The following is a 13,693-nucleotide window of genomic DNA, read 5'->3' as shown; positions in this document are numbered from 1 at the left end:
AAACAACGCTGGATTCAAAACTTTAATTTTTCAATTGAAATTATTATAGAAAATTCTTGCAACCAATAAATGTTATATATATGGGGGATACAATCTTCCCAGCTCTGCAGATTTTGCTGTGAGGAGGCAGAATCATTAGATCATTTATTTTGGTACTGTCCATATGTAGCTCGTTTTTGGTCACAGATCCAGGAATGGCTGAAGAATTGCAACATTTTCTCGAACTAACGCTGCAGATAGCAATGCTGGAAGGGGTGCCTAAGTGGCAAAGTTTGGCAACCCCTGCTCTGGAGAAGTGTTGATGTGAACATCTGTTTTCATAGAGTGCAAAATGTCAAACATCGACTCTGTGTTGAGTTGTTTCCATTACGTTACCGGCTTGGTAACAAGTAGAGAAACTATTTACTAGTTTACTTCTCAACATGATGACTGATATATTGTATATTAAGTCTGGTTCAGAACTGCATGTGTTTTTAGCCACTTACTATTGTCGTCATACCATACTCATCCCAAATACACTATATTTACAAAATATATAAAACAGCAAGCAATGCAGATGTAGAAGCATGGTGGCTAGGAAAAACTCCTTAGAAAGGCAGGAACCTAGGAAGAAACCTAGAGAAAAACCAGGCTCTGAGGGGTGGCCAGTCCTCTTCTGGCTGTGCCAGGTGGAGATTATAACAGAACATGGCCAAGATGTTCAAACATTCATAGATGACCAGCAGGGTCAGATAATAATAATCTGTGGTTGTAGAAGGTGCAACAGGTCAGCACCTCAGGAGTAAATGTCAGTTGGCTTTTCATAGCCAATCATTCAGAGTTAGAGACAGCAGGTGCAGTAGAGAGAGAGAGTCCAAAACAGCAGGTCCGGGACAAGGTAGCACAGCCCAGGGTTTCATAGCTGCAGGCAGAACAGTTGAAACTGGATGGATAGTCTATCTACCTCTCCCTGCCTGGGTCTGAGACGGCACCCTATTCTCTATGTAGTACACTACATTTGACTAGGGAATGAAAGTAGTGCACTATATTGGGAATAAGGTGACATTTCAGATGCACCCATGCCTGCTTAGACAGATCTCTCCTTTCTCCAGCTGAAGCTGCGCATTGTCTGTCTGTCTGGGGAATGCTGAGCATGTGACCTGATTCAGTATCTGGTTCCGTATTCACAAAGCGCTCAGAGTAGAAGTGCTGATGTAGGATCAGTTTAACTTTTCATGCCGTAATGAATAAGACAAGGAGGACCTGACCCTAGATCAGCACTCTCTGAGACAATTTGTGAATACAGGTAAAGTGACTGACTTCTTTGTTGCTGTGGTTTGCTTCCAATGAGACAGTGAGTCAGACAGGTTGACGTATTTGCTGGCCAAGGCTCCTCTGGCTCGGTGTCATTGATAAAGATATGTTCCCGGTCAGATACACCCCCCAAACCAGAGTATAATGGTCTCTCTGCTCTAAAACTGTTTCCCAACTCCGGTCCTCCAGTACCCCCAACTACACATATTATATATATATATATATATATATATATTTTTTTTTTGCCCATTTTCTCCCCAATTTTCGTGGTATCCAATCGCTAGTAATTACTACCTCGTCTCTTCGCTACAACTCCCGTACGGGCTCGGGAGAGACGAAGGTCGAAAGCCATGCGTCCTCCGAAGCACAACCCAACCAGCCGTACTGCTTCTTAACACAGCGCGCCTCCAACCTGGAAGCCAGCCGCACCAATGTGTCGGAGGAAACACCGTGTACCTGGCCCCCTTGGTTGGCTCGCACTGCGCCCGGCCCGCCACAGGAGTCGCTGGAGCGCGATGAGACAAGGATATCCCTACCGGCCAAACCCTCCCTACCCCGGACGACGCTATGCCAATTGTGCGTCGCCCCACGAACCTCCCGGTCGCGGCCGGCTGCGACAGAGCCTGGGCGCGAACCCAGAGACTCTGGTGGCGCAGTTAGCACTGCGATGCAGTGCCCTAGACCACTGCGCCACCCGGGAGGCCCAACTACACATTTTTGTTGTAGCCGGGAACAAGCACACCTGATTCAACTTGTCAACAAATCATCAAGCCCTCAGTGAGTTGAATCAGGTGAATTTGTCCGTGGCTACAACAACAACATGTTCTGTTGGGGGTCCTGGTCCTGCTCTAAAAGGTGTCTTACAACAGAGATGAAAATGTTACGTTGTTGATACAGCATATAGGCTATTCTTTGTGATCACCTGTAGCAGTGCAGCTAGTATGCATTCATGAAGTTGTATATTAAATAGACATGCTGAAGTTTAGATCGAGTCTAATGTGTTGTTGTTATCTGACCTTCATACAATGTGACCCAAATCACATTTTCCTATATCATAATCTGTCTCTTTCTATGCTCCTTCTCTCAGCTGATATAGGGTATGACATATTTGTTGATTTACCAATCCTGTTATTTCTCTCAGTACGTCTTTTTTCCTCCTCCCTGCCTTTGTCTCCCTCAATCTAGTTGAACCCACAACTTGACCCGCTGTAATGACCCCTGTAATCAATAGTATCAAATAACACAACATGTCATTCTGTTGCCAGAGTGAATTCTTGGGACTTTCAGAATGAGTGTGCCTGTTTGGCTTCACTGGTGAAGTCTGCCATCTAGTGGGATTTGGTGGACATGTTACAATACTCACTGAATCATTTACATTTGAGTCATTTAGGAGACACTCTTATCCAGTAGTGTGTGTATGAACTCTCACAGTAGTGAGTTCATACAGTTTCATACTTTTTTGTTGTTGTACTGGTCCCCCGTGGGAATCAAACCCACAACCCTGGCATTGCAAGCACCATGCTCTATCAACTGAGCCACATGGGACCTTTTCATTTCAGTAGGTGGTCCTTTTTAAAGACAGACAGGCAATTGCTTTTGATTGAATTTAATTTGAGACTTTAAAAATGTTTCCTTTGAAATGGAATCCTGTATATCAATACATTGATTGTTACAGGCTGTTGATGCTGAAATGTTTGTGTGATCTCTCTCGATAATGACACATCATGATGCAGACCATCATAGTCCCTGTGCCCAATAACACCAAGGTAATCTGTCTAAATTACTACTGACCGATAGCACTCACATCTGTAGCTGTGAAGTGCTTTGAAAGCCTGGTCATGGCTCACATCAATTGCCCTTTCCCACTTGGACAAAAGGAACACCTACGTGAGAATGCTGTTCATTGACTACATCTCAGCATTCAACACCATAGTGCCCTCAAAGCTCATCACTAAGCTAATGACCCAGGGACTAAACACCTCCCTCGCAAACTGGATCCTGGACTTCCTGGTGGGCCATCCCCAGGTAGTAATGGTAGGCAACAACACATCTGCCATGCTGATCCTCAACACTGGGGCCCCTCAGGGGTGCGTGCTTAGTCCCCCGCTGAATCCTTCTTCACCCATGACTGCCTGGCCAGGCATGACTCCAACACCATCATTAAGTTTGCCGACAACACAACTGTGGTAGGCCTGATCACCAACAACAATGAGAGAGCCTATAGGGAGGAGGTCAGAGACTTGGAAATGTGGTGCCAGAACAACAGCCTCTCCCTCAACGTGATCAAGACAAAGGAGATGATCGTGTATGTCGTGTCTGACTATGCCAGATTAATTGCTATGACATGCTATTCTATAAAATAATTTCTCCGTAATTAATATTACTTGATTGAACTAATCATGTAAATGTTAATTAACTAGAGAGGGACACCACAAAATAATATTTATAGAGCTGTTATCTTTCGAATAAACTCTTAAAGATTTAGTAAGATTTTACATCCATAAGTCACATTAATCGTCATTTTATTCAGTCTCATCTGAAAGTTGTAAGTCCTTGGTTATCTGCAAGAATCCTGGCTAACAAGTTGAATCAGCAATACAAAATTGGGTTTAATTATTTATTTACTAAATACCTAACTAATCACACATATACAATTAAATCATAACTTGATCACAAATTACGTCATACAGAAAACGTCCCTAGCGGACGGAATAGATATGACAGCTTGTTACACAAAGGAAAGGGGCTGAGTCCTGGTGAAAGAGCGGGAGACGAACATAGGCGAGCTGTGCTATCGTAAATACAGTATCTTATGCATTCTAAATTACCGCCCATTTGAAGAGGAAAATGCAATCAATATTTACTCTGAGCTGTGCTTCAGTAGGTTGGTGGTAGATGGACCGTGTCACCAACCCGAGCCCTCTGTCCTTTGAAGAATGTCTCTGGTAGTCACGGGATACGTTGTGTGTAACGTTGGTGTAGTAGACGGGATACTTGGACTGTCCTTCCTAACCTGCGTTTAGCTGTTCCTAACTCAACGGCTAGGAGATATCACTTCTGTAGTGAATACGAGTTCAAAGTTCATACCATTCACAATCAAAGTCCATGCTGATGTTGGCTTAGTTCTGTAGTTATCTGAACCATTCTGACACCGGATCGTCATCCTAGCGTACCCGGAACAGGAAGTTATATTCTTGTTCTTTGGCTTTTATAGTGGAGGGAGAGGGGTGTGTCTAAAAAGTTTATAACCCATGCCTCTTCACAGGGGCGGGCCACTAGTTGACCAGAAGCCCAAACTTATGAAAACACATCTCTCATTTGGAAGCTAAAATTAAATTTCATCTCTTCACAAATAATGTCATATTCAAACATTTGAATTAAACAACAATTCCATGTGAATCCGATACCTCTGATGTTTAGACTTTCCACAGTAGAGTTTGTCATTCTATCATTGATGAGAATGTGTCAGAGGGCAACCGAACTGACATAATATACCTTAAGTACCCCCGCATATGTTCAGTTGGTCGGACTACCAGAATATAGTTCATTTCCCCCAACTGCTGATGTTACCCAGAATCTCTATGTTAACCAATGGGTTTCCCTATGTCACATCAGTTATAGTAGGGAGAGAGAAAAAGGGGGAAAGAGGTATTTATGACTGTCATAAACCTACCCCCACTGCCAACGTCATGACATGGACTACAGGACAAGGAGGGCTGAGCACGTCCCCATTCTCATCAACGGGGCTGTAGTGGAGCAGGTTGAGAGCTTCAAGTTCCTTGGTGTCCACATTAACAACAAACTATCATGGTCCAAACACACCAAGACAGTCATGAAGAGGGAACGACAACACCTATTCCCCCACAGGAGACTGAAAAGATTTGGCATGGGTCCTCAGATCCTCAAAAAGTTATACAGCTGCACCATGGAGAGCATTCTGACTGGTTGCCTCACCGCCTTGTATGGCAACTGCTCGGCCTCCGACCACCAGGCACTACAGAGGGTAGTGCGTACGGCCCAGTACATCACCGGGGCCAAGCTTCCTGCCATCCAGGACCTCTATACCAGGCAGTGTCAGAGGAAGGCCCTAAAAAGTGCTAAAGACTCGAGCCACCCTAGTCATAGACTGTTCTCTCTGCTACCGCACAGCAAGCGGTACCGGAGCTCCAAGTCTAGGTTCAAAAGGCTTCTTAACAGCTTCTACCCCCAAGCCATAAGACTGCTGAACAGCTAATCAAATGGCTAACCTACGTTTTTTTACGCTGCTGCTACTCGCTGTTTATCATCTATGCATAGTCACTTTACCCCTACCTACATGTACAGTACCAGTCAAAAGTTTAAGGGTTTTTCTTAATTTTTTACTATTTTCTACAGGACACCAATAACAAGAGGAGACTTGCTTGGAACAAGAAACACAAGCAATGGACGGGTGGAAATCTGCCCTTTGGTCTGATTAGTCCAAATGTGAGATTTTTGGTTCCAACTGCCGTGCCTTTGTGAGACGCAGTGTAGGTGAACGAATGATCTCTGCATGTGTGGTTCCCACCGTGAAGCATGGAGGAGGAGGAGGAGGAGGTGTGATGATGTGGGGGTGCTTTGCTGGTGACACTGTCTGTGATTTATTTAGGATTCAAGGCACACTTAACCAGCATGGCTACCACAGTATTCTGCAGCGATACGCCATCCCATCTCGTTTGCGCTTAGTGAGACCATAATTTGTTTTTCAACAGGACAATGACTCAACACATGACCCAACACACCTCCAGGCTGTGTAAGGGCTATTTGACCAAGGGGAGTGTTGGAGTGCTGCATCAGATGACCTGGCCTCCACAATCACCTGACCTCAACCGCAGAGTGAAGGAAAAGCATCCAGCAAGTGCTCAGCATATGTGGGAACTCCTTCAAGGCTGTTGGAAAAGCATTCCTCATGAAGCTGGTTGAGAGAATGCCAAGAGTGTGCAAAGCTGTCATCAAGGCAAAAGGTGGCTACTTTGAAGAATCTAAAATCTAAAATATACTTTGATTTGTCTAACACTTTTTTGGTTACTACATGATTACATATAAGTTATTTCATAGTTCTGATATCCTCACTATTATTCTACAATGTAGAAAATAGTAAAAATAAAGAAAAACCCTGTAATTAGGTGTGTCCAAACTTTGGACTGTTACTGTACATATTGCCTCAATTACCTTGACTAACCTGTACCCCTGGACATTGACTCGGTACTGGTACCCCCTGTATGTTGCCTCGTTATTGCTATTTTATTGTTGCTCTTTTATTTTTTACTTTCGTGTATTTAGTCAATATTTTCTTAAAACTGCATTGTTGGTTAGGGCTTGTAAGTAAGCATTTCACTGTTGTATTCAGCGCATGTGACAAATAAAATTTGATTTGATATAAGGAGAGGGGTTAACACAATTTGACCCTTTCCATAACTAGATTGAGTGGACTGCTTCAGAAATCTGTTATCGTGCTCTATATAACGAAGACATGAATTCAGTGTCACTATGTTGATAGTGTTAGAAATAGAGGAAGTTGTTTCTATGGTGATACATGGAGTGTTTGGAGAGATTCCTAGTGAGATGTTCTTGCAGATGTAGACAATATGTGACTGAGAGGAAGTCAACGTTGACTGCCCTTTGCTGTTTATATAGTTGTTACTGTATATCAGCCGGTCTCAGTAAGAGACCCTTGCTAAGGCCTGACTGCTGCATCTACAAGCTGCATGTAGAATGTTGAGTGTGTGTGTGTATTTGCCAAGGCAGCAGCTTCTCATCCTGGGGTCCAGCAAAATTAAGGCAGTTAGACAATTTTAAAAATGTTACAACACATTCACAACAGATTTCACAACACATTATTGTGTGCACTCAGGCCCCTACTCTACTATCACATATCCATAGCACAAAATCCATGTGTACGTGTATATATAGTGTGTATGTTATCATGTGTGTTAGCATGCATCTGTGCCTGTGTTTGTGTTGCTTCACAGTCCCTGCTGTTCCATAAGGTTTATGTTTTTTGAAACCTAATTTTACTGCTTGCATGAGACTTGATGTGAAATGGAGTTCCATGTAGTCATCAATCAATCAATCAATCAAGTTTATTTTATATAGCCCTTCGTACATCAGCTAATATCTCGAAGTGCTGTACAGAGACCCAGCCTAAAAGTCATGGCTCTATTTAATATTGTGCGTCTCCCATAGTCTGTTCTGGACTGTGTAGAGACCTCTTGCATGGGTGTCTGAGCTGTGTGCCAGTAGTTTAAACAGACAGCTCGGTGCTTTCAACACGTCAGTATCTCTCACAAAACAAGTAGTGATGAAGTCAATCTCTCCTCCACTTTGAGCCAGGAGAGATTGACATGCATATTACGAATGTTAGCTCTCTGTGTACATCCAAGGGCCAGCCGTGCTGCCCTGTTCTGAGCCAATTACACCTGACCACACAACTGAACAGTAGTCTAGGTGCGACAAAACGAGGGCCTGTAGGACCTGCCTTGTTGATAGTGCTGTTTAGAAGGCAGACACTTTATTATGGACAGACTCCTCCCCATCTTAGCTACTGTTGTATCAATATGTTTTGACCATGACAGTTTACAATCCAGAGTGACTCCAAGCAGTTTAGTCACATTAAGTTTCTCAATTTCCACATGATTAATTTACAAGATTTAGTTGAGGTTTAGGGTTTAGTGAATGATTTGTCCCAAATACAATGGTTTTAGTTTTTGAAATATTTCGGACCAAGTTATTCCTTGCCACCCAATCTGAAACTAACTGCAACTCTTTGTTAAGTGTTTCAGGTATTGCAGTCGCTGTAGTAGTTGACGTGTCTAGTGTTGAGTCATCCGCATACATAGCTACACTGGCTTTCCTCAAAGCCAGTGGCATGTCGTTAGTAAAGATTTTCAAATGTAAGGGCCCTAGATAGCTGCCCTGGGGAATTCCTAATTTTACATGGCTCCCGAGTGGTGCAGCGGTTCTAAAGCACTGCATCTAAGTGGTAGATGTGTCACTACAGACCCTGGTTCGATTAAAGGCTATATCACAACCAGCTGTGATTGGGAGTCCCATTGGGCGGCGCACAATTGGTCCAGTGTCATCCGGGTTAGGGTTTGGCCGGGGTAGACTGTCATTGTAAATAAGAATTTGCTAGTTAAATAAAATGAAATGTTGGAGAGGCTTCCAATAAAGAACACCCTCTGTGTTCTATTAAACTGGTAACTCTTTGTCCACATTAAAGCAGAGGGTGTAAAGCCATAACACATACGTTTGTCCAGCAGCAGACTATGATCAACATTGTCAAAAGCCACACTGAAGTCTAATAAAACAGCCCCCACAATCTTTTTAGAATTTTCTCTCAGCCAATCATCATTCTTTTGTGACAGTGCTGTGCTTGTGTTAATGTCCTTCCCTATAAGCATGCTGAAAGTCTGTTGTCAATTTGTTTACATCAGTGTTTCTGGTCAAACACCATTTTTTTCAAATGTTTACTAAGGGTTGGTAACAGGCTGATTGCTCGGCTATTTAAGCCAGTAAAGGGGGTGTTACTATTCTTTCTAGTAGGCTTAAAATGATGACATGGCAAATAGGAGTGCCAAAATCGTCCACTATTATCCTCAGTAATTTTCCATCCAAGTTGTCAGACACCGGTGGCTTATTATTGTTGATAGACAACAATCCTTTTTTCAACTCTTCCACGGTCACTTTACGGAATTCAAAATTACATTGGTTCTTTTGCATAATTTGGTCTGATATACTTGGATGTGTAGTCAGCTTTTTTTTGCTGGCATGTCATACCTGAGTTTGCTCATCTTGCCAATGAAAACATCTTTAAAGTAGTTGGCAATATCAGTAGGTTTTATACACTATATTAGGCCCAGCCTTTGGAACTTTGATTTTCCTAGATATGGCTACTATATTGTGATCACTACGTCCAATGAAATTGTACTGTTTTAAATGACTTTTCTGCAGCATTAGTAAAGATGTGGTCAATACATGTTGATGATTTGCTGTTTGTAACTACCCTGGTAGGTTGACTGATAACCTGAACCAGGTTTCAGGCACTAGTTACAGTTTGAAACTTTCTCTTGAGTGGGCAGCCTGATGAAAGCTAGTCAATATTTAAATCACCCAGAAAATATACCTCTCTATTGACATCACATACATTATCAAGCATTTCACACGTTATCCAGATACTGACTGTTTGCACTTGGTGGTCTGTAGCAGCTTCCCACCAGAATGGGCTTTAGGTGAGGCAGTTGAGCCTGTAGCCATATTACTTCAACAGTATTTAACATGAGATCCTCTCTAAGCTTTACAGGAATGTGGTTCTGAATATAATATAAACAGATCACACCCCCACGCGTGTGTGTGCGCACAAACACACAAACAACGGACACACAGAGACGCCTCGTGGGGGGCAGTTCAAACTCCCACATCTTTATTTATACTCTAGGATGGATCAATGTTCAGGCAAACAGGGAGGTGACTTGCAGCTGTTTGTAAAATTGTATTTCTAGTGATGTGATCCCAGCCCCGCAGAGAATCCCAGGAATTCAGCCATCTCATGTCTCTCTGTGCAGCAAGTGTGTGTGTGTGTGTGTGTTTGTGTGTGTGTGTGTGTGTGTGTTTGTGTGTGCATGCCCACGCTAGGCAGGCCTGGTAAAGGCTGGTGGAGGCTAGGCAGGCCTGGTAAAGGCTGGTGGAGGCTAGGCAGGCCTGGTAAAAGCTGGTGGAGGCTAGGCAGGCCTGGTAAAGGCTGGTGGAGGCTACGCAGGCCTGGTAAAGGCTGGTGGAGGCTACGCAGGCCTGGTAAATGCTGGTGGAGGCTTGGCAGGCCTGGTAAAGGTTGGTGGAGCCTGGGGAGGACAGGAGAGCATGCAGATCACACCCTGGGGTGAGGGGGCCACCTCACAGCTAGTTATTGGGAGTGTGGAGTACGGAGTGTGGAGTATGGAGTGTGGCTAGCTACATACCTTTTACTTAGCCACCAGACACAACATTCACACCCTATCAGGTGCAGGCTCCACAAAGGTAAGGTTACGCTACAGAGTAGATACTGATGGTACCGAAGACAAACATTTTATGAAATATTTTGTTGTTGCAAATATAGCATATACAAAGACTTCAAAATATTCATAAGGATTGTTTGCACAAGTCTTGTAGGGTAAGAGAAATTTGCTGTCGCCTTCTGCCATTTGCATTAACTTTTTCCAAAGTGTTGCAACAACTTTTTATAATAAATGATTTAACAAATAAGGACAAGAATCAATGTGAATTAGAAATGACTGTCTCGTCTGATGCCAAACCCACTGCCCCCTGTGGCAGCTACACCCACTGGGCAGAGGAGTGGGGGGGGAAACACTCAGTCTTGGGGTGCAGCTGCCCCACGGCTGGGCAGAGAGAGGGGGCTGCGTGGTTAATTCAGAGAGGAGGGTGAGGTCAAATCCTAAAATAGCCCCCCTAGTATTGTGAGGGCAGGGAGCCCTCTCTCATCAAACAGTATGGCAGGGAGCCCTCTCTCACCAAACAGTACCTTCTACATGAGATACAAGCTCTAATACTGTCAGAGAGAGAAACAGCGTTAGACTGTACTGGTTGATACTGTCAGAGAGAGAAACAGCTAGACTGTATTGGTTGATACTGTCAGAGAGAGAAACAGCCTTAGACTGTATTGGTTGATACTGTCAGAGAGAGAAACAGTTAGACGGTACTGGTTGATACTGTCAGAGAGAGAAACAGCGTTAGACTGTACTGGTTGATACTGTCAGAGAGAGAAACAGCGCTAGACTGTACTGGTTGACACTGTCAGAGAGAGAAACAGCGTTAGACTGTACTGGTTGATACTGTCAGAGAGAGAAACAGCCTTAGACTGTACTGGTTGATACTGTCAGAGAGAGAAACAGCGTTAGACTGTATTGGTTGATACTGTCAGAGAGAGAAACAGAGCTAGACTGTACTGGTTGATACTGTCAGAGAGAGAAACAGCGTTAGACTGTACTGGTTGATACTGTCAGAGAGAGAAACAGCTAGACTGTACTGGTTGATACTGTCAGAGAGAGAAACAGCTAGACTGTACTGGTTGATACTGTCAGAGAGAGAAACAGTTAGACTGTACTGGTTGATACTGTCAGAGAGAGAAACAGCTAGACTGTACTGGTTGATACTGTCTGAGAGAGAAACAGCGTTAGACTGTATTGGTTGATACTGTCAGAGAGAGAAACAGCGCTAGACTGTACTGGTTGATACTGTCAGAGAGAGAAACAGCGCTAGACTGTACTGGTTGATACTGTCAGAGAGAGAAACAGTGCTAGACTGTACTGGTTGATACTGTCAGAGAGAGAAACAGCTAGACTGTACTGGTTGATACTGTCAGAGAGAGAAACAGCGTTAGACTGTACTGGTTGATACTGTCAGAGAGAGAAACAGTTAGACTGTACTGGTTGATACTGTCAGAGAGAGAAACAGCGTTAGACTGTAATGGTTGATACTGTCAGAGAGAGAAACAGCTAGACTGTACTGGTTGATACTGCCAGAGAGAGAAACAGCTAGACTGTACTGGTTGATACAGTCAGAGAGAGAAACAGCATTAGACTGTACTGGTTGATACTATCAGAGAGAGAAACAGCTAGACTGTACTGGTTGATACTGTCAGAGAGAGAAACAGTTAGACTGTACTGGTTGATACTGTCAGAGAGAGAAACAGCGTTAGACTGTACTGGTTGATACTGTCAGAGAGAGAAACAGTTAGACTGTACTGGTTGATACTGTCAGAGAGAGAAACAGCGTTAGACTGTAATGGTTGATACTGTCAGAGAGAGAAACAGCGCTAGACTGTACTGGTTGATACTGTCAGAGAGAGAAACAGCGCTAGACTGTACTGGTTGATACTGTCAGAGAGAGAAACAGTGTTAGACTGTACTGGTTGATACTGTCAGAGAGAGAAACAGCTAGACTGTACTGGTTGATACTGTCAGAGAGAGAAACAGCTAGACTGTACTGGTTGATACTGTCAGAGAGAGAAACAGCGTTAGACTGTACTGGTTGACACTGTCAGAGAGAGAAACAGCCTTAGACTGTACTGGTTGACACTGTCAGAGAGAGAAACAGCTAGACTGTACTGGTTGATACTGTCAGAGAGAGAAACAGCGCTAGACTGTACTGGTTGATACTGTCAGAGAAAGAAACAGCGTTAGACTGTACTGGTTGATACTGTCAGAGAGAGAAACAGTTAGACTGTACTGGTTGATACAGTCAGAGAGAGAAACAGACTGTACTGGTTGATACTGTCAGAGAGAGAAACAGCTAGACTGTACTGTTTGATACTGTCAGAGAGAGAAACAGCGTTAGACTGTACTGGTTGACACTGTCAGAGAGAGAAACAGCTAGACTGTACTGGTTGATACTGTCAGAGAGAGAAACAGCTAGACTGTACTGGTTGATACTGTCAGAGAGAGAAACAGCGTTAGACTGTACTGGTTGATACTGTCAGAGAGAGAAACAGCTAGACTGTACTGGTTGATACTGTCAGAGAGAGAAACAGTTAGACTATACTGGTTGATACTGTCAGAGAGAGAAACAGCTAGACTGTACTGGTTGATACTGTCAGGGAGAGAAACAGTTAGACTGTACTGGTTGACACTGTCAGAGAGAGAAACAGCCTTAGACTGTACTGGTTGATACAGTCAGAGAGAGAAACAGCGTTAGACTGTACTGGTTGATACTGTCAGAGAGAGAAACAGCTAGAATGTACTGGTTGATACTGTCAGAGAGAGAAACAGCTAGACTGTACTGGTTGATACTGTCAGAGAGAGAAACAGCTAGACTGTACTGGTTGATACTGTCAGAGAGAGAAACAGTTAGACTTTACTGGTTGATACTGTCAGAGAGAGAAACAGCTAGACTGTACTGGTTGATACTGTCAGAGAGAGAAACAGCGTTAGACTGTACTGGTTGATACTGTCAGAGAGAGAAACAGCTAGACTGTACTGGTTGATACTGTCAGAGTGTTACGCACGCCTCTGAGAAGAGGGAACGCAACTCCCTGCTACAACTCAACTCCCTGAAGTGCAAGAGGTATGGACTGTAGGTGCGAGTAAGGATGACACAAAAGCAGAATTTACCGTTTACTAGAATTTATTTTCTTACACGGTAATATGGGGAAAAGGGGCTGGACGGAACCAAAGCAAAGAAAGTAAATAAAGTTCCCCCTCTCCTATCTAACCTGCCTACCCACTTAACTTACCTAACTTAACACCGCCTGGTGCCCTAACCAAAATACAGGGGGTGGTCCGCCCAGGTCTTACCTAGTGTGCCTAGACAGTAAATATACTACGGGTATATGTATGCCCGCGGGCCTCTTGCCTAAGCACTCCCAAAGTGCCTTCTCCTTCCCCCCTGG

At 43.7% G+C, this 13,693-nt stretch overlaps 1 long non-coding RNA gene across 1 annotated transcript in view; it reads left to right on the top strand.

Annotated features, from left to right (window-relative positions):
- Nucleotides 1-13,634, top strand: part of LOC129812780 (uncharacterized) — a 44,231-nt gene extending 30,597 nt beyond the window's left edge. The window contains exon 3 of the long non-coding RNA XR_008753075.1: nucleotides 6,024-13,634. This is a non-coding gene — a long non-coding RNA (uncharacterized LOC129812780). The remainder of the gene's footprint in view (nucleotides 1-6,023) is intronic.
- The last annotated feature ends 59 nt before the right edge of the window (nucleotides 13,635-13,693 follow it).

Source organism: Salvelinus fontinalis, chromosome 16, assembly GCF_029448725.1.
Source record: "Salvelinus fontinalis isolate EN_2023a chromosome 16, ASM2944872v1, whole genome shotgun sequence".
In the NCBI taxonomy this organism is placed as follows: Eukaryota; Metazoa; Chordata; class Actinopteri; order Salmoniformes; family Salmonidae; genus Salvelinus; species Salvelinus fontinalis.
This window is presented reverse-complemented; position numbering and strand designations above follow the sequence as displayed.